The sequence below is a fragment of the Narcine bancroftii genome, chromosome 8, assembly GCF_036971445.1.
Source record: "Narcine bancroftii isolate sNarBan1 chromosome 8, sNarBan1.hap1, whole genome shotgun sequence".
Lineage (NCBI taxonomy): Eukaryota > Metazoa > Chordata > Chondrichthyes > Torpediniformes > Narcinidae > Narcine > Narcine bancroftii.
The window spans coordinates 18,255,400-18,274,754 of NC_091476.1; the positions used below are offsets into that span (position 1 = coordinate 18,255,400).

General features: G+C 41.1%; 1 long non-coding RNA gene across 4 annotated transcripts in view; it reads right to left on the reverse strand.

Annotated features, from left to right (window-relative positions):
* Nucleotides 1-18,984, reverse strand: part of LOC138740427 (uncharacterized) — a 135,867-nt gene extending 116,883 nt beyond the window's left edge. For all 4 annotated transcript variants that reach the window (XR_011342902.1, XR_011342903.1, XR_011342900.1 and 1 more), the window contains exons 1-2: nucleotides 18,617-18,984; nucleotides 9,677-9,724 (exon numbers count right to left, since the gene is read on the reverse strand). This is a non-coding gene — a long non-coding RNA (uncharacterized lncRNA). The remainder of the gene's footprint in view (nucleotides 1-9,676; nucleotides 9,725-18,616) is intronic.
* Nucleotides 18,985-19,355: the final 371 nt, after the last annotated feature.

Below are 19,355 nucleotides of genomic sequence, written 5' to 3' on the forward strand. Positions count from 1 at the left end.
CAACACCATCATTCCAACCAAGCTAAAGGATGTGTGACTCTGTCCATCCCTCTGTGACTGGATCCACAATGTGCTCATCAGCAGACCCCTATCAATGCAGAACAACACAACATCCTCCACACTGACTATTAACGCAGGGGCACCCCAAGGCTGCCTGCTTAGTCCCCTACTCTATCCCTTGTACGCCCATGACTGCGCAGCCAAGTTTATTAGTAATAATACAGGATGGAGATCGAGAACATGGTCAGGTGGTGCCAGAACAACAAGATCAAAGAGCTTATTGTGTATTTTAGGAATGAGGTGGAGAGATTCAGAGCCAAGTTTATGTGAGTCCATATTACAGACCTTTCCTGCATATTGAGGCAACTGTGAAGAAGACACACTCATGCCTCTACTCTGTCTGAGGAGATTTAGCATTTTTATTGGACTGTAGAAACTGTACTGGCAGGTATCATCACAGTGTGATTTGGCAACACAATGCCCAGGAACAAAATAAAAGCTGTAGAAGGTGGCAAACTTAGCCAGGTCCATCATAGGTCCTGACCTGCAGATATCTATGTGAGGCACTGCCTCAAGAAAGCAGCTGACTTCATAAAGGACCCCCATCACCTTGGTCACAACCTCTTCTCACTGATACAATTGGGCAGAAGATATAGGAGCCTGAGATCTAGCACCTCTACTTTCAAGGCAGTTTCTTTTGATAGCTGCCAGATTCTTGAACCTCACTTTAATATACTAATCATGGATGGTCTACGTTATTGTAAGTCACTTTTTAAACTAAGATTACTGTGAATATTTATTAATAATTTTATGTAGATACTGTCTCTATTAATTTGATTCAATAAGTTTGCTATTATCTTTTTTCTTTATAAGTACTTGTTCAGTTACAGCAATTAAGTATTTTGTACAAAGTGTATGACAATAAAGTCATTATCATTTTCATACACCTTCCTTTGATATGTACTCTCTTGTCCATGTGAACCCCTTTATAAAACATTACAATAATCTTTCCATGTCTCTTCCCACAGAGACCGTTGTTTAGGCTTTGTGCCTGCTCTTGTGGTAGTCATTCTTATTTCATATGCTATCCTTGTATGACAAATAGTTCAGGCCATACTGTTGTACTTGTGAACTTCATTATTGGAATAACCCATTCCATTTGGAGGAGAATATTATTCAATCTATCTAATTTCTTTTGTAACTCGGCAGCTTCTTAACTTTATGAACTATTAAATGTCTCGAGTCTCTGCCCTGAGGAATAGTGTTGGCAATTAAGAAATAAAAATTGGAATCACAGCAGTTCCACTGGCATCTGAAAGATAAAAGATGAAAGTTGTCCAGCAGGACTAGTACAGAAAGCCGGGAGAGCCCCCTTTCTTGGATGAATTAGAATCTCTGATGGCGGAGCTTCATTAAAAGCACTTATAAGAGCATATTTAAGTTATTTTGGTTCTCCTATGTAGTCCTTCTCGCTTTTCATCTTACACACCAGGACTGGCCTTACATTTCTAATCAGCAGAGGATTAAATTGCCTTTGTACAGTTAATGAGATTTATTAAGAGTTTAAACACTGAATGTGGAGAAATTACACCTTCGACCACACACAGCACGCGCGAATCAGTATCCTCAATCACTGCTGCTGCCATAACGAAGTCTGCCCAGACGCATTGTTTTACATTCATGTCTATAAACATTTGTTTGGATATTGAACAGGTCCCATTGTGGCTGCAGACCTCCCTTTGCTCCTCTCAACTGCACTCCTTCAAATCTGACATTTATTGTAATGCACTGCAATAACTCCTCTCCCAAACTGTTGGAGCTTTGTCTTGGCTTTGCAGTCATCACAAAGAGTTGTTCATCAGTTCAGAGATCAGGGTAAGCTTCTTGGACTTTTCTTTCCATCTGCTTGAAAACCAGTCCTAAATTCTTCGAGGAGAAGACAATGTCAAGCTTTCTTGAAGAGACATATTGTTGTTTTTTTTTTACCCCATTTCAGAGCCTTTTCTATGGAACATATTTCCATGAAGGTCCAATTCAAAAGCTATAATTTTCAAGGTAACTTTAAAGAACTGAGGTAGCTCAGTTATAGCAATAAGAACGAAATTGACTCATTGCTCATCTGATCATGTTAACTTTGAAACTGGAAGTATTTAATTTAATTAACTGTTCTATTATCGCCTTCTTTTTATGAATAATTATTCAATGACATTTTAAATAAGATTACAGTGCTTTGTGTGAAAGATTACTCAGTTCTTATCTTAACAAAACAAAATCTTCACATTTACATCACGTTTCATAAAAACAATTTTGACAACATCTCTTCTTACCAGTTCTGTGGGAATAATTTTTATTAAAAAGCAAATCAATATGTTCTTCATTCTGAACACTCCCAGTAGAACACTTCCCTCTATCCTCAAGTCTTTTTGTCAATTAGAATCTTGAATTTTTGATATTGTTCCAGTGAGTCTTCATTGTACCATTAGTAGTCCATGTGAAAATGGATTTCCCAGAAATGTGTATATTCTCCAAAACAAGACTCAGGTGAGACCCTGTCTCAGTGTTGAGTGTAGATTTTCTCTCCTTCTCGGAGGAAAGACATTCTTCAAGTGCAGAGTGTACACCAAAGGTTTACTTGGTTGATTCCTGGGATGATAGGAATGACGTAGAAGGAGAGATTGGTTCAATATGGCTTATATTCACTGGAGCTTAGGAATCTCATTTAAACTAGCATAATTCCAACAAGACTAAAGAGACAAAATCTGGTCCATGATAGTTCTGATGCCAGGGAAGTCCAAAACCAAGGTCACATCTTCAGGAACTGGGGGTTGCCATTTCGAATGAAGATCAGGAGAAATTTCCTCACCACAGAAGATGATGGTGCCCAAATCATTAAAAGTATTCAAGAAGGAGATTAACTTATTTTTAATGCTAAAATGTTCAATGAAAATGGGAACAAAGTAGTATCAGGGAACCGAAATAGACAATCAGCAATGATCATTTTGAATGGTGGAGCTGCCATTTGCCTTCTTCAGGTCCTATTTCCTAGTTTTCTATGTTTATTCACAGCCATTGATATGAAAATTATTGGCTGCAAACATTTACAACTTTGCAAATTCTCCTGTCAAACTTTGAGAAAAAAACATTCAACTGGATATCTTATTTAATACTGCTGTTTTTTCTTGGAGTAAGATCAATCTCATTTGTAATGGTTCTCCACAGTTATGAACTTGACACAGTGATAGCAGTCTGTACTGAGATAACGGATCTCAGCCGGAGTGGATATTTGGATTAATCAACAGGGGTTTCAGAAGAAAAAATATGCATAATGTATGATTACTTCTGATTCATAGTGTAGCCTCACATCGTTATCAGGTTTGGCATCCTTGACTTCACTGTGGCTTTTCATGGAGGACACTCATGATCGAAGAATGAATACATTGGGAAGGTATAAAAGACCATTCATTATCATACCCTAATGTTCTTCCTGGACAGAAAAAGATAATATTTAAATTAAATAAAATATTCCTAAAGTCCATGGCTGTTCAGTTGGGTTTCTGCCCCTACTTTAGCAGGAAACTTTCGATAAAGCTATAAACCTAGCTTTATAGCTAGGTTTTGGGATTTCAACTGGTCTGGGAAATAAGGGCAGGGACTAGGCAAGAACTTCCAGCTTTCCTGCATCATTGTTTCTGGGAATGGTGCTCACCAGTTTAGATCCAATGTATGGGTTATGGGGAGAAAACTGGGCAGTGGGGCTGAGTGGAAAAATGGATCAGCTCATGACTGAATGGCGAGGGAGACTTGATGGGCTAAATAGTCTATTTCTGTTCCTATGTCTTGTGACTTATGGTATCGTACTGACAAATGCCAGAGGTAGGTGGGTAAAGATAATTTCCTGGTCATTAAAGAAGAAAGAGTGTAGAGTTTGTTAATTCAGAGCTTTCAGGAAAAGGACTGGGTAGCGGATAGTGCAACTCTATTACAGCGCCGGCCACCCAGTTTCGAATCTGGCTCCCTCTGTAAGGAGTTTCTACGTTCTCCCCATCTCTGCATGGGTTTCCACTGGGTCCTGCGGGGTTAATAGGTTAATTGGTCACATGGGTTATTTGGGCGGCACAGGATCATGGGGCAGAAAGGCCTGTTACCATTGCTATTTCTCCAAGTTAAAAATTTAAATTGGAGCTAGTGCTTTTTTTTCTGCCTCAATAAAGATGCTATTAATGGCACAAATACCTGCAATTAGCAGGCAAATGAAGGAGCTTCTCAGTTACACTGAAAAGTGCACTGGAGTCATTGATGTACTGTATGTTCCTAATTGTTCCCCACCCACAGTTGCATGCATAAACTTTTCCCTGATGTTTTGCACCCCCTCGCTGACACTGGCTCCTCTGAGATTCAATCCTCTACATGTTACAAAAAAAATACTGAAATGACAGCATTAAAATCAGGAGAACAAAGTACTCCTAAGCTGCTCACTATTCCAGTTCAGAAAGGTTTTACATCTTATTTAAGACAATCCTACACATTGATAATGTTAATGTTATAAAAAGAGAAACTTCATTGACCAGCTTCCAAGTTTTAATTCTGATCACTTTTTTTTAATATTCTGCCTGAACATTTGGCACTCTGCCACTGGCCGATAATGCTTAATTGTACTGATGAACCTGGGTCTCACTGCTGCCAAGATCGCCATGCATGGATTCTTCTGTAGATGCCATTATCACACTATCTCCTCATTATGCTTTGTACCATTACAGCTGTATATATTAGCTTTAGTTACACCCTATTAGCTACAGCTGGGCTAACAGTGAGAAATAATGCATTCACTGCATCCAAAAAAAGGGCTCCACCTTTTTATAAGATGAGCTAAATGCCTTACTGTTCAATTACAGGATTTGGAATGCTGTATTATTTTTGTAACTATTGGTAACAACATCCTCATGCCATTGTTCATGCTAATGTCTGCAGTCGTGCTTTAATTGATACACGATATTAACGAAAGCATATTGCTCCTGTCAATAATTCCAAAGCAAATGCTTTAATTGCCAGTGTTTCAGCTGATCCTCTGGTATATTTTTGAGTTAATCCTGAAAAACGATGCAACCTTGTAATTTGGTCCTTGTCTGGGTCTCTATTACCCCCATCTGCTCTGTTCTTATCTATTTGGCTTGCCTCTATCTGCGCTTTTTATATCTCCATGTTGCTATGCTTTTTATGTTAATTTGCAGACGATCAGTCTCTTGCATTTTTTACAGCTTTTATTCTAAAAATGCAGACCATGATGATCACCGTGGCTCATTGTCTGCTTTGTCTGCTCTTCTAACACTGTATTTTCCACATTCTAATAGATTAGTTTGTCAATTTTACACATTATTCAAAGGGGGAAAATGGGCCACACCATTAAATCTATACCAGAGCTTAAATGAGATAAACCCAAGACTGTTTGACCCATTGCAAAATATATGCAATATTAATACTGCCTGGCCAATAAAGTTTCTACAGTTAGTCAGCAATAACCATAAGTTAAACAAGAAAATCTGCAGATGCTGTAGAAACTTTTACACAGCCGTTTCGTTCTGGGATTTGTGGGTTTTTTTACACTATGCCTGCTGTCTAAAAAGCACCGATATGGACTGGTGGGGTCATAGCAGTCCCGGCTTTATTCTGGCAGCAGGCACAGTATCAGCGCCGGAATGCTGTCTGTGTAAAAGGGGCTATCTGGCATTCCGACACCATGATAGGAATGGATGTGTTTGTGTACAGTACTTTTTTTTGTGTCTTTAAAAAACTTGGACAAAACATGCAAGTAGGAGAACAAAAAATATCTTTTTAATAATAATCCCGCTGTCCTGCTCTCTTCTGGCAGCCTGCTGCCTGCTCTCTCTGTTGCTGTGGGCTGCTCATGGAGAAGAATGAGGGCAATCTCAACTGTGGCAGGCACTTGGGGTTTAGCTTATCTCGGATGTCTATGCATCCTCCCATAAATGCAGAAGTCTGAAATGAGCAGTAGATGAAATGGCTGGAGCTGAAGATGAAATGAACTGGTGATGAAATAGTGATGTATGTTCTATTAGACTCACTGTTTTGTTTGAAGGGTGAAGTACTGATGTGTCGCTGGGAGGAGAATGAGAGATGATTTAATTCATAAATACATAATTCAAGGTTTTGACAGGACAGATGTGGGGTGGCTGTTGGTCTTTCAAAATAGGGCTTGATCATTCATGAATAAGATAAAAAGTATGTATCAAAGGGTACTGAATCTGAAACTCTACAGAAAGAGGGTGTGAATGCTCAGTTATTCAAGAGAGTCACTGACAGACCTTCAGATATTAAGGGAGAGGCGATTAGTGTAAAGGAGTAGGCTTGTGATAAAACACCAGCCCCCCCCCACTGATCCCACTGCCCCACTCTCAGCTGTCCCCAGGTGTCTCTAGTCACCTGGTGCTGTGAGCAAGCTAGTCTGTGGGTTTGTCCTCAGTTTGAACAGTCTGAAGCCACCAATGTTATCTTTCTTTATCTGTCACCAGCCTCCAACGATGGATAGCGGTGATCAGTAAGGGATTATTTAAGGCGGTATGTGAGTGAAAAGAAAAATTTAAAAATCACTGCTGTAGATCAATACTTGCAGCAGATTTTCCCATGCTCTTTTATACATTGTGCGCATATAATTTATCAAATTGGGCGCATAGTTTCCCGCACTCTTTTTTAAATTGTGCCCATATTTTCCTACGTTCTTTTATAAATTGTTTGATTGTAGTTAACATAAAAATGCTGGAGAAACTCAGCAAGTCACACAATGTTTTTTATAAGGCAAAGATAAAGATACATAACCAATGTTAAAGGCTGAGTCCTTCTTCAAGGTGTGATCAAAAAGTAGGCAGGCATCTGAATAAAATAGTGGGGGAGAGGGGCAGGGGGAGAAGCACAGGCCCACAGATAAGTTTGACATGGGTGGGATAGACTTCTGAATGAAGAGGGAAGGGGGTGTAGAACTGAAGGGAACAAGACAGAGGGATGGAGAAGAGAGGGAGACAGGGGATGGCCTTAGATAAAGCAGAGAAATTAATGTTAATGCCATTCAGTTAGGAGTACCCATTTGGAACATTACGTGTTGTTCCTTCAATTTACAGTTGGCCACATGGCAGTGCATGAGGCTGTGGACAGACATGGCAACGCGGGAGTTGGGCACAGAATTGAAATGGTTAGCCACTGGGAGATCCCCACCATTGCTGCAAAGGTATTCAATGAAACGATCTCCCAGTCTGCATCCAGTCTCTCTAGTATAGGGAAGGCTGTAATCGGAGCATCGGATGCAGTAAATGACCCCTGCAGGGTCAGAAGTGCAGTGTTGCTTTGTTTGGAAAGATTGTCGTTCTGGCTGGATACATCACAGTGTGCACGGCTGCTGCTGGAAAATAGATCGGCGGTCAATCCGCAGGACCAGAAAGTGGCAGAGAGGATCTCTGGAGTCTCCTTCCCATCATCGGCATGACCTACTGGGATCATTGTCCGAAGAAGGCACACAAAATCATTGTGTACAAAGGGGGTTTGTGGTTTTAGAAACACTAAAGACATGTCCTCTTGCATAACGGTGCCCCCAAAATACTGTTAGAGAGGGTGTGCAGAATTTTGACCTGGTGATGATCATGGAATAACAATATATGTCCAAGCCAGGGCAGAGATCGTCTGAGTTGCAAGTGAACTTTGATTTGTTTCCACATGGTTGCTGCCTTTACCTTCCTCTCTGGCATGGATTGGGGGTCTGGTGAGATTCAGCTCTGCAGTCTGTATATAGCACACATAATATCAATGATGGGCTGATGAATGACGTGGAAATTAATCATTGTCTTGGATAATATCATGGATTGTTTGTGTTTAACTGATAAGAATGCTGCAACACCCCTAACTTGTGCCAGATGACAAGGTAAAATTCTTTGCAGCAGCATTCTCTAAGGAAGTCGGAGAAATATGCCTCTTTAGAAACTGATTTCATGGCACATCTTATCAATGAACTGTTCTCACATTCAATCACCAAAATCCTGTAACTCATCAACAATCTCATTCAATATCACATGTTGGTTTTTGGGGCAGATGTGGTAGTGAGGGTAGGGAACTCCATCTACTATTAAACACCAAGTGAGCTCTGAGTTATGAACATATGAAAATAACGGAAATGATGTGATGCAATACAATGATACTGATATTAAATTAGCATTGCATGAACACTGTCTTCAGCCATTGCCTGCTCCACATGCTTCTGCCCTAGGTGAGTAATGCAATTGCTGCAATACAAGCTAATTTACTGAAAAGTATAAATTACACTGAAATTATGTATTTGCATAATTGTAATGCTGGGAAAAAAAGGTACTTTGTTTCTCGAGGGCCAGTGATTCCAACCCTAATGATTTTATCCACCTGATTTCACTGAAGCTTTGCTTTGGTCAGAAAAGAATAGAAGCACTGCTGATTAGAGCAAGAGAGATCAGTTGACCTGAGGAGCGGTGGCACTTGGAAATTAAAAAGGAGAAAGGCATCAGCTAGAAGCTGATGGGAGAGAGAGAAAACTCGTGATCTGAGGGGCGGCGGCAGTTAGAATTTAATGGGGGGGGAAGCTGAGTATCACAATAATAGTGAGGGACTGTGTAACAGAGCAGCCAATAAGGAAGTGGACTGAGTCAGAGTGGTAAGGTTTTGGCTTACAGGTAAGAAAGAGCAAGAACTTGACAGTGCCAGGATCTCTTGCAAGAATGCAGACTTTGGAAACAATATAGTGGCTTGTGCTCTTGCCATGGTATCAGAAAGGGAATGCAATTGCCCACAGTCAATCACTTGCTCCAAGAATAAACTCCAGTGGAGTACAAACCCATTACCGAAATGTGCCAATGGCTGAAAGGAGACCAATAGCAATCCCTATGGGGAAAATTATACAAGTTTTTTCCTTGTTATGTTTTAGCTCAGTGATGATCCAAGTAGAAGCCAATTTGCTGCTTATAAATGTATCACTCAAATGGCTAATGGATTGTCCAAAAGTGATTTTAGTTTCAGTTCCCTCCATACTTCAGGGTAAACTATCCAATTCCCTCAGGCTACTCATGGTGAATTATTGATGTAGTCATGAAGATGTGCCTTGGCAGCTTTCTTAAGTCCTATCATCTTTTGTGCATGACATTTCCACAAACACCAGCTCTTACTGAGCACACCAACACAGTAAACAAAAAAAAAGCAAGATCTAATATTTTTTTGAGAGTCAGAGGCAGGAGTGAGACCTGAAATAGTTTAACTATTTTAAATTTTGCTTGTGAGAAGCAGCAGGAAATAATTCTGCCTGTAGACGTCCTGTTGACACCAAACGACTACTGAGTCGTGACTGCATCACCAGATCCAGCTCCAACAGTGTCATCAAGTTGAAGCATCAGCTTCAACCTCACTGTGACGCCATGTTCAGAAAGTGGGTAGAGATTTGTGAGTAGCAGATGTCTCTGGTGTGAGTGGCCGCGTGGTCTCATTGTGGGGCCCTAGAAATAACCTCTGCTCCTCTGCTCCGTATATAGAAAGTAAAAAAGAAATGTATAAAATTCTTGTGCCAAGTCCTCCTCTTGGGAGTTTGAAGATGCTTGAAGCTCCCTATCCATCAGTTAATATTATAGTGGATGCTGCCATTGAAATTGGTTCTTACCAGGCTGAAGTGAGGAGAGATCCTGGTGCAACCTCTTTGTCGTCTGCTCTGTTGGGAAGATACAAATCAGAAGTAGTGAGTTGTTTGGATGTTGCATAATGGGCTGAATTAAACAGAGCAGGAGGAGAATCTGGTGGAAATGTTTGCAATTACAGGAGAAGTTTGATAGGATACATTTTACCAAAATAATTATACTGGAGAGAAAAGTAGGAGCTATGGGATGCATTTAACAAAATCCATAAAAAATTATGGGAAAATAGTCAGATCAATCTTTCACTTCGAGTAAATATATATTTAGCCATAGTTTGAAAAAAGCAAGAAAACTGCAGATTTTGTGCCTCTAAAATATAAGCAGAGGGTCAGAAAGAGAGGGAGAGTTAATATTTCGGGCCAGTAGCATTTCAGAACTGCCGTCTGAAGGAAGTGCATCGATCTGAAATGTTAACTCTGATCGTGGATCTGCTTGACGTGCTGGCTGCTTCCAGCATTTCATATTTTTAATGTTCTCTCCCAATCTCCTGACTCACATTTCTAAGGTTTTAAAAAAAATATTTGGGCAGATTAAAAAAAAAACATTTTTTGCTTATGAGTTCCATGTTGGGAGGAAACTAATAGATTGCAGACCAAAAAATACTAACCTTAAATTTAGAATTTGTATCCTTTTAGATCATTTTATAAGTTTTTGTTTTCTTGTAATGTAATAGAAACCTATCTAAACTCCTCTTTTGCAGTGCTAGCCTGCTCTTTAGATTTAATTATGCAATGTTGTTTGATTGTATTATCCACCTCTGGTAACTGGTGTAAAATTTCAATCATTGATAGATCCCTTGTGTTCTTGCTGCCATTGAATCCTGGGTAATTTGTCTTGGATACTTTCTTCTCCAATTAATAAGGACATGGTTCAGAGAGCAATTACAGCAATATTTAAGGTCAACATTTTTAATGCTTCATTAGATCTGGAGCCCAGATGGTTCAGGGCTTGACAGTAATTAACTTTGCAAATGACGAATGTGTAACTAATTGTGAATTGTAATCTTCCTTGCAAATCCTTTCATCTTCCTATAACCATGAAATGTTGTTTCTTTTAAAGTATGATTTATTTTATGTTACTGTATTAATTAGTACATTTAATTATGGTATGTGTATGTGACTGTGTGTATTTTTTGTGTTTGTTTTTGTGTGCTTCAAAGTGGGATCGAATAATTATTATATTCACCCTTTATGCCTGCTTTAACCTGCTTACATTCTTTGGAAGACCAATAGGTTTAAACAATTCACAAAATTTCAAATTATTATATCCATCTTTTCCTATTCTTTCCAACATCCACAACTACAGGTTCATTGTTTCTCAGTCAATGCTTTAGCCTTGCACTTCCATTCCATCCTGGAGAACAATGCCTCATATGCCAGACTGCTGTTTATCAACTTCAGCTCGGTGTTAAGTATGATCATTCCCGAGAGGCTAGTGGAGAAGCTGTCCTTTCTGGGACTAAACACCCCTCCCTATAACTGGATTCTAGTCTTCCTATCAGAAAGACCACAGTCTGTCTGGCTCAGAAGCAGAACATCGAGCACTGTCAAACGGAAAATAGTGCACCTCTGGGCTGGTGGTCAGCCCGCTCCTGACAACACTACTGCGTCATGACTGCAACACCAGATCCAGCTCCAACAGCGTCATCAAGCTTGCAGATTACACAACAGCAGTTGGCCTCATCTGCAATCCTACAGAGAAGAGGAGGAAAATCTCATAATTTGGTGCAAGAGTGACAACCTGAGTTTCAACGTGGACAAGATTAAGGAGATGATTGTGGACTTCAGGAGGACCAGGACCAACCCCTTCACTGTACATCAACAACTCTGTAGTGGAGCAAGAGGAACATCAAATTCCTTGATATTCACTTAACTAATAACCTATCATGGACACGCACATCTCCTCACTTGTCATGAAGGTGCAACAGTAACTGCACTTCCTGAGAAGACTGAAGTGGGCAAGGCTACCTGCCACCATTATGTCACCCTTCTACAGGAACTCTATTGGGAGTGTCCTAGCCGGCTGCATCACAGTGTGGTACAGTTGCTACAGAGAAATTTATTGGAGGTCAATCCACAGGACCATAAGAGTGGCAGAGAGGATCACTGGAGATTCTCTTTTCCTCCCCCACCTCCGCCCCATTGACGTGATATATCGGGATTGTTGTCTGAAGAGGCCACGCAAAATCATTGAGGATCTCTTCCACTCTGCACTCAGCATCTTTCTGATGCTCCCATTGGGAAGGAGATACAGGAGTATCAGAGCCAGCACCACCAGTATGAAGAACATTCTTAGGGGCAGTGAGAATGCTGAATGTCTAAAGAAACTACTCAAGTCAAGTCACCTTTATTTATCGTTCATACCATGCTCACATGGTAATGATGAGATAGCATTTCTCCAGGACCACGGAGCACATTTACATAAATATAGGTTAGAATAGCAGTTCAACATATTTAAAATATTAATATTTGTACATTAGCAGTCTACGGTACCGGATCCCCAAATGTTCTGGGAGTTCAGGAATCTGATGGCTTGGGGATAAGCTCTTGCCAAATCTGGACATAAGGGCCCGAGTGCTGCAGTAGCTCTTACCAGATGAAGGGTGTGTGGAGTCCTTCACAATGTTTATTGCCTTTCACCTGCATCAAGTGTTGTAGATGTCCTTCATGGTAGGAAGGGAGCCCCTATAATCTTTTCCACTGATTTCACTAACCTCTGCGGGGTCTTGCGGTGTGAGGAGGTACAGCTTCCAGACCAGACGGTGATCCAATTGCACAGGATGCTCTCAATGCATTCTCTGTAGAATGAAGTGAGGATGGAGGGTGGGAGATGAATTTTCCTCAGCCTTCCCAGGAAGTAGAGGTGTAGCTGGGCTTTCTTGGCTATGGAACTTGTGTTAAGGGTCCATGTGAGGTTCTCCTAGGAACTTGACACTCTTGATGACCTCAACTGTGGTCAGCGGATCATGGCCCATCTTGAAGTCGACAACTATCTCTTTTGTTTTTTTTAACTTTCAGATATGGGTTGTTGGAGGTGCACCAGTCCATTAGCGACTCCACTTCATCTCTATACGCTGACTCGTCATTCTTACTGATCAGGCCCACCATGATTGTGTCATCAGTGAACTTGATGACGTGGTTCAAGCTTCATTTAGCTGCATAGTCATGGGTCAGCAGAGTGAGCAGCAGTGGACTCAGCACACAGTCTTGAGGGGCCCCTGAACTCATTGTGATGGTCTTAGAGATGCTGTTACTGATCCAGACTGCCTGAGATCTCCCCATCAGGAAGCCAAGAATCCAATTATAGAGGGAAGTGTTTAGACCCAGCAGGCTCAAGTTGCTTATCAGGTACTGTGTTGAATGCTGAGCTGAAGTCAATAAACAGCATTCGAACATACGAGTCCTTGTTTTCTAGGTTGGTGAGGGCTAGATGGAGGGCGGTGGTATAATCTGTATAGCGGTAAAGTCTGTATACGAACTACAGGAGGTCTAGCGACGGGGGCAGCAAGAGCTTGATGTGCCCTAAGACAAGCATCTGGAGCCCTTCATGACAATGGGCATGAAGGTGACAGGGCAGTGGTCATTGAGGCAGGACACAGATGACTTCTTCAGCACGGAGACAATGGTAGCAGCTTGAAGCCCGTTGTGACCACAGTTCTTCTCAGGGAGATGTTAAAGGTGACTCATTTCCTTTCCTTCTCTTTCCCCTGCTCATTACATCTTTTCAGTCCTTTTCCCCCTCCTTCATCACCTCTCTGCTCCCTCCTCTTCTACCTTTCATCTACAAACCTGTGCTACTCCCCCACCCCACCACCCCAACCACCTTATTCTAGCAAATTCTTACATATTGCCATTCTTGCTGATGAACTTAAGCCCAAGTGATCTACTGCCTTTCATGGAAGGCTGCATGATCTGCAGGGTCCCTGCAGCAGTCTTGTGTATTGTTCTAGTTCTTCAGCATCTGCAGACTTCTTGTGACCGGGAATGCTCTGCCTAGAATCTGTGATTGTTGAAATATGTGGTGATCATGGTGGCGCCAAATTCTGTATCTGTTGGAGAGGTGTGGGTAAAATTGGAAAGGAATTTACATTGCTTCACTTTCTCAGGGTCTTTTTAAGTGAAGTATGAGAATTAGAGAATAATTACAGGCATTAATTTTGCCGACAAAATGACAAAACTAAATTTTAATCAGTGCTGATCTGCAAGACGTTTAGCGACCCCCTATGAGACATGGTGACATAGAATCAACATCTCTGCTATCCAACAACAATATGGCTGTGTAAACATTCTTTAGATAACCATATTCAAGTTGCCAAGCAATACTAAACCACTCTGTTAAATATTAGCACAGATTTGTACTTAATGCTAGAATGAGAGATAACAGAGAAAAAAGAGTTTAAAATAGCTCATTATCTCTCAGTCAATGACATCATTGCATATTGAAAGTATCTAAATTGAGAACAGTTATTTGTTTGGAGCAGATATTCAACATATACAATGCTTAATAATCCTTCTGTTCAATGGATGGAAAAAGGAATTTGCTCCTCGCCTTGATCTCCTCCAGCAGAACTTATAGGGAGAACCTCAGGATGAGTGAGCATACAGGATGGAGAGTGAAAACATGGCTGAATGGTGCACCAACAACAACCTTGCACTCAATGTCACCAAAACCAAGGAGCTGATTGTTGAATTCAGGAAAGGAAAGCCAGAGGTATACAATCTAGTGATCATTAAGACTCAGAACCTTTCCATGACCAGACGTTGCCGGGTCTGCACCAAATGTAAGCCGGAGTTCTTCCGACCCGATAAGGCACACCTCATCAAGGGCACACACGCCTTCGAACAACTTAGTGGGGGATCAGAGGTGGAGAGGGTGAGCGAATTTAAGTTCTTTCGAGTAATTATCTCAAAAGATCTTTCCTGGGCCCAACACGCCAATGGCATCATAAAGAAAGTATATCAGCACCTCGACTTCCTCGGGAGTTTGCAGAATTTTGGTATGACATCAGAAACCCTGGCAAATTTCTCAGAGGTATGGTGGAAAGTGTGTTGACCAGCTGCATCATGGTCTGGTATGGAAACACCAATTCCCCTGGGTGTAAAACCACCAAAGAATTATTGGACTACAGCCCAGGACATCACAGGCAAAATCTTCCCCACTATTGAATACATCTACAGGTAATGCTGCCAGCTGAGAGCAGCAGCGATCATCAAAGATCCACAACACACGCTCTGTCCAGCTGCTGCCATTAGGGAAGAGGTCTAGGTGCCACAAGACCCAAATCACCAGGTTCAAGAACAGCTGCTGCCCCTCCACCTTCAGACTCCTCAATTAACAAACTCAATCAGGGACTCATTTAAGGACACTTAGTTGTTCACTTCATTTATTTTCTTCTTAATTCTCTCTGTATTGCACAATCAGTTTGTTTACATTAATTAGCTGTTTACAGTTCTTTATTTGCTTACATGTATAAGCTCTATACAGTTTTTTTCACTCTACCAATTAGTGGTAATTCTGGCATGCCCATAGGAAAAAGAATCTCAGGATTGTATAGGATGTCAAGTATGCACTCTGTCAGTAAATCTGAAATCTGCAATACGTTAATCGTCATTCCAAAGTAAATTGCTGCAGTAATATGCAACTATATTAACAAACATGCTTTGTTGTTTAAATGGACCTAACTGATCCACCTGAAAATGCATTAGAAAAATAAATGGATTTTTCATGGTGGTAACAATTGGCTTGGAAATTTTGCTTTATTAAGATCAACTGCTCCTGTTTCCATAGGCCCACTGGCCCATCTCTACCTATTTCTCCTTTCCTTCCTCTTTCCCCATCCCTCTGTCTCCTTTCCTTCATTCACTAAGCCACCCGTCCCCTGATCAATTTTCACCTTTCATCTTATCCATGTCCAATATTATCTTTTATCTGTTGGCCCCCTGCCCTTTCTTTCCTTCTCCCCAGCCTTTTATTCAAGCACCTGCCTACTTTTTCCTCACATCTTGAAGAAGGGGTTAGGCCTGAAACATTGTTTCTATATCGTTATCACCCAGGGATACTGCTGAGTTCCTCCACTATTTTTGAGTTAACACTGTGATTTCACATCTCAGATGTTGTGTTGAGGTTTGGAACCAAGCCTCATTAAGGAACATATTTTGAAATAGCTAAGGAAAGATAGAATGATTCTAATTTGGGGTAACTTTTATATTCATTACCTTGACAATAAATTGATGGGATGTCCAATTAGCAAAGTTCAGCGTTCCTTTATTGCCATATACATTAATACACAAAATTTGCTTCTGTTTCTTTTCCTGTAAATGCACACAAGAGGCACCATTAATCCAGCACCCATGCCAAGAAGAAAAAGAGAAGCAAATTTTGTGTATTCATATCCCTTCAGAGACGTTGAGTGTCCATGGATTCTGCCTCCTCCTTGTCTGTTCCAGCTGTGAATCAAAGTTCCAGGATCCATGTCATTCCCCTCAGCCCCTGGTTCTGAGCCCCCCTATACAATTATGAAACTGTCAGTGCTGAGGCCCTCCAGGACCCCTGCTTTGTATCAGAACCCTCATTATAGCCCTGGCCAGCCTCCAGCAGCATATTCAGCTCCCAACCCCCACACTGTTGTTATCTCTGATCCTGTAGCGACTTATCTCAGGCTTCTCTTTCTCAGCATGGTGGGGGGTGGGGGGGGGGTTGTTACTCTGTATTGATGCCTTCCAAGCACTGGCATCACCATCTTGGGCACAGATCTCTGCAGGTTCTTCAATTCAATAAAAATATCATTAGTCCTGTTCTAGATGATTAAACCTGGATGGGGCCATGGGTGAGACAGCCGGGTAGTAGGAACTTGTGGAGGAGCGCTGGGAGATGGATCTCTGCTCCTCCTCGATCCGTACTAGCTGCAGTTATGGCAGCACCGGCATCTTATAGAATGAACAAGATTTTGCAATGGGGTCGAGGGGATTTTGGGTGGAGAGATGGTGATGGGCAGGCATGATCCACTCAGCTAGTTTACCACCCAAGCAACAACGATGAAAATTATCCATCCTTGTTTCTACTTTTTCAAATGCTTATTTGTACTTCATCATGTTCTACTAACCACATAATTTCAAGTCAGGGATCATCGATTAAAACAACATGCTGCTGGATAGTCTTCCAAACAGACACAGGTTTATGAGGTTTCTCAAGGAGCAGAACTCTCTCCAACTATATTTATGACTTGTTTGACAGAGTTGGCCGTGATGGAGTGCAGAGAAGTTTAACTTTTCACTGAGTGTGTGGATGAGATCAGTGATTGAGTAGAGGAAGTGCTCACACACAGAAAGATCATTCTGCATCACCCACTGCCCCATTCCTTATTCGAATTTACAACATTCCAATAAGTCAGAATGTTGAAAGTTTCACCTCCAATAGATTCACAAGCAAAATTCGATTATTTTCCAATTTTACAAAATAATGTGCTAAACATATGGTGTTGCAGGGAAATTGCATTGTACACCTGAAATTTATCAGTATTGACTTCAATGGAACCAGATTTCAAAAACACAGTAAAATATACCCCATAACTTTGAAATTCCTGACATGAATTTTGAAAATAATTCATGCTGCCTTTTGAAAGCTCTGTGCTTTCTCTTTAAAAAGTTTAACTTCTGTTCCCCATTTCCCCTTTATTTTTTCTCCTTTCTCTCCATTAGTTTCCCTCTTTCAAGCACTATTGCTCATTGTGGTGGACAGTATGTTAGTTCACTCTTCACAAGCTGAAATCCAATAGAGTTATCCACAGTAACTCTGCCAAAGTATTATTCTTCACTTCTTTAAGGTAATGCTTCAAAGCATCATACAGTCTGCCAATTTCCATAATTAATGGGTTATTGGAAATTCAAACTGTAATGGATGTCCACAAATTTGGATTTTAGATAGTGAAGTTAGAAGGCTAGAAAGGATGCAATCAGGAATGGGACCTATTTACATGTGCCACATCTAGTCGAACAGCAAGTAAGTGTTTCGCTGCAGGTCTGACCATAATATTGACCATTTCCCAGTGGATGATGATATCATTATCATCCATTGAGAAATTGTCAGGAAGGCAAAGGTTTGCCAGGTGTAGATTGAGTAGCTATTGTTATGTGGGGCATATTTATTCCAATGCCTGCTATAATTGCTGCATTTGCTTACAAACAAAAAGCCAGAAACCCATTTGGAAGGGTTTTGGAAAAAGTAGGCAATTAAAGTGTCTGCACTGTCACATTTGGGTCTTGCACACAGTATCCTAGAGCCTCAGTGTCATTAAGTACCATTAATCAATGGGACTTCCTTCACTAACCCCAGCCCATTTTTAAGAATCCATTTTGAGCTGTAAGGTGCCATCACTGACCCGCTGATGAGCCTGAAATTCAGACCCAAACATTTACTATACTGATTCATGTGATAAAATGAGACTTGTGTGTTTGTTTTCAGGAGATGAATGGTAGAGAAGGTTGGTCAGAGCAGCAGGTTTCGTGCAATTCTTTCCCTTCCCCATGCCCATCTCAGCCACATTTTACCTCCCCTCCAAGCCCAGCTCTTCTAGTTTTCATCATTGCTGCCATGGAGCTTTCTTTTTTAAAATGTTTTATTTAACAATTTTCAAACCACATCAATAAATAAATTTCATTCAATAACATACTTTCAAAGGTTATACGTGTGGTATAAAAAAATCCCCCCAATCCTTCCCTCCAACCCACCCCTCCCCCAAAACCCAAAAAGAAGAAAAGAAAAAGAAACAAAAAGGACTGGAGAATGTCATGAGAATAAATTATATAACATAAAGGTTTTAGTAAATATATTGATGTCAGGGGTTACCAAGAGAGGGAGTCTGCATTCATATCTACATCATGTAAATAAGGGCACCAAATCTTCAAAATTACCTGTTATCTATTTTGTAAATTATAAATAATCTTCTCAAGTGGTGTACAACTATGTAATTCTGCATGCTGCCTCTCCATTCCCAACTCAATATCTGATTTCCAAGTAACAGCTATACACTTCCTACAAACTGCTAAAGCAATTTGTACAAATCCAATTTGATACATAGTTAATTTCAATTTAGATGTGGCAGACCGACTGGCTGCACAGTGGGCAGGCAGAATAGCCACATCGAGTGGCCGGCACAGAATGGTGCAGCTCTTCCTCTTTGCCCAGGAGAAACCCACGTTTGCAGACCCACGTAGGTTGACGGAGCACGTTGCTTCCCTGCTGGCATGTTGCCAGAGAGACAATGATTCTGTAGTGCACTAACTTCACTCCCCTTTGTGAGGCGTGCTGACATCACTCCCCTCTGTGAGGCGCACACTGACATCACTCCCCTCTGTGAGGTGCGCTGACATCACTCCCCTTTGTGAGGCGTGCTGACATCACTCTCCTTTGTGAGGTGCCCTGGCATCACTCCCCTTTGTGAGGTGCCCTGGCATCACTTCCCTTCGTGAGGTGTGCTGACATCACTCCCCTTTGTGAGGCGCCCCGGCATCACTCCCCTTTGTGAGGTGCATGATTGTTTAAAATAAAAACCAGTTGGTAGTTGGCTCTTCTCTAGTAAGTTGTGTTTCTAGAGCTCTGCAGTTAGTCCCATTAAATTGGTGACCCCGATGGGTGCTTGACATCTTTTGA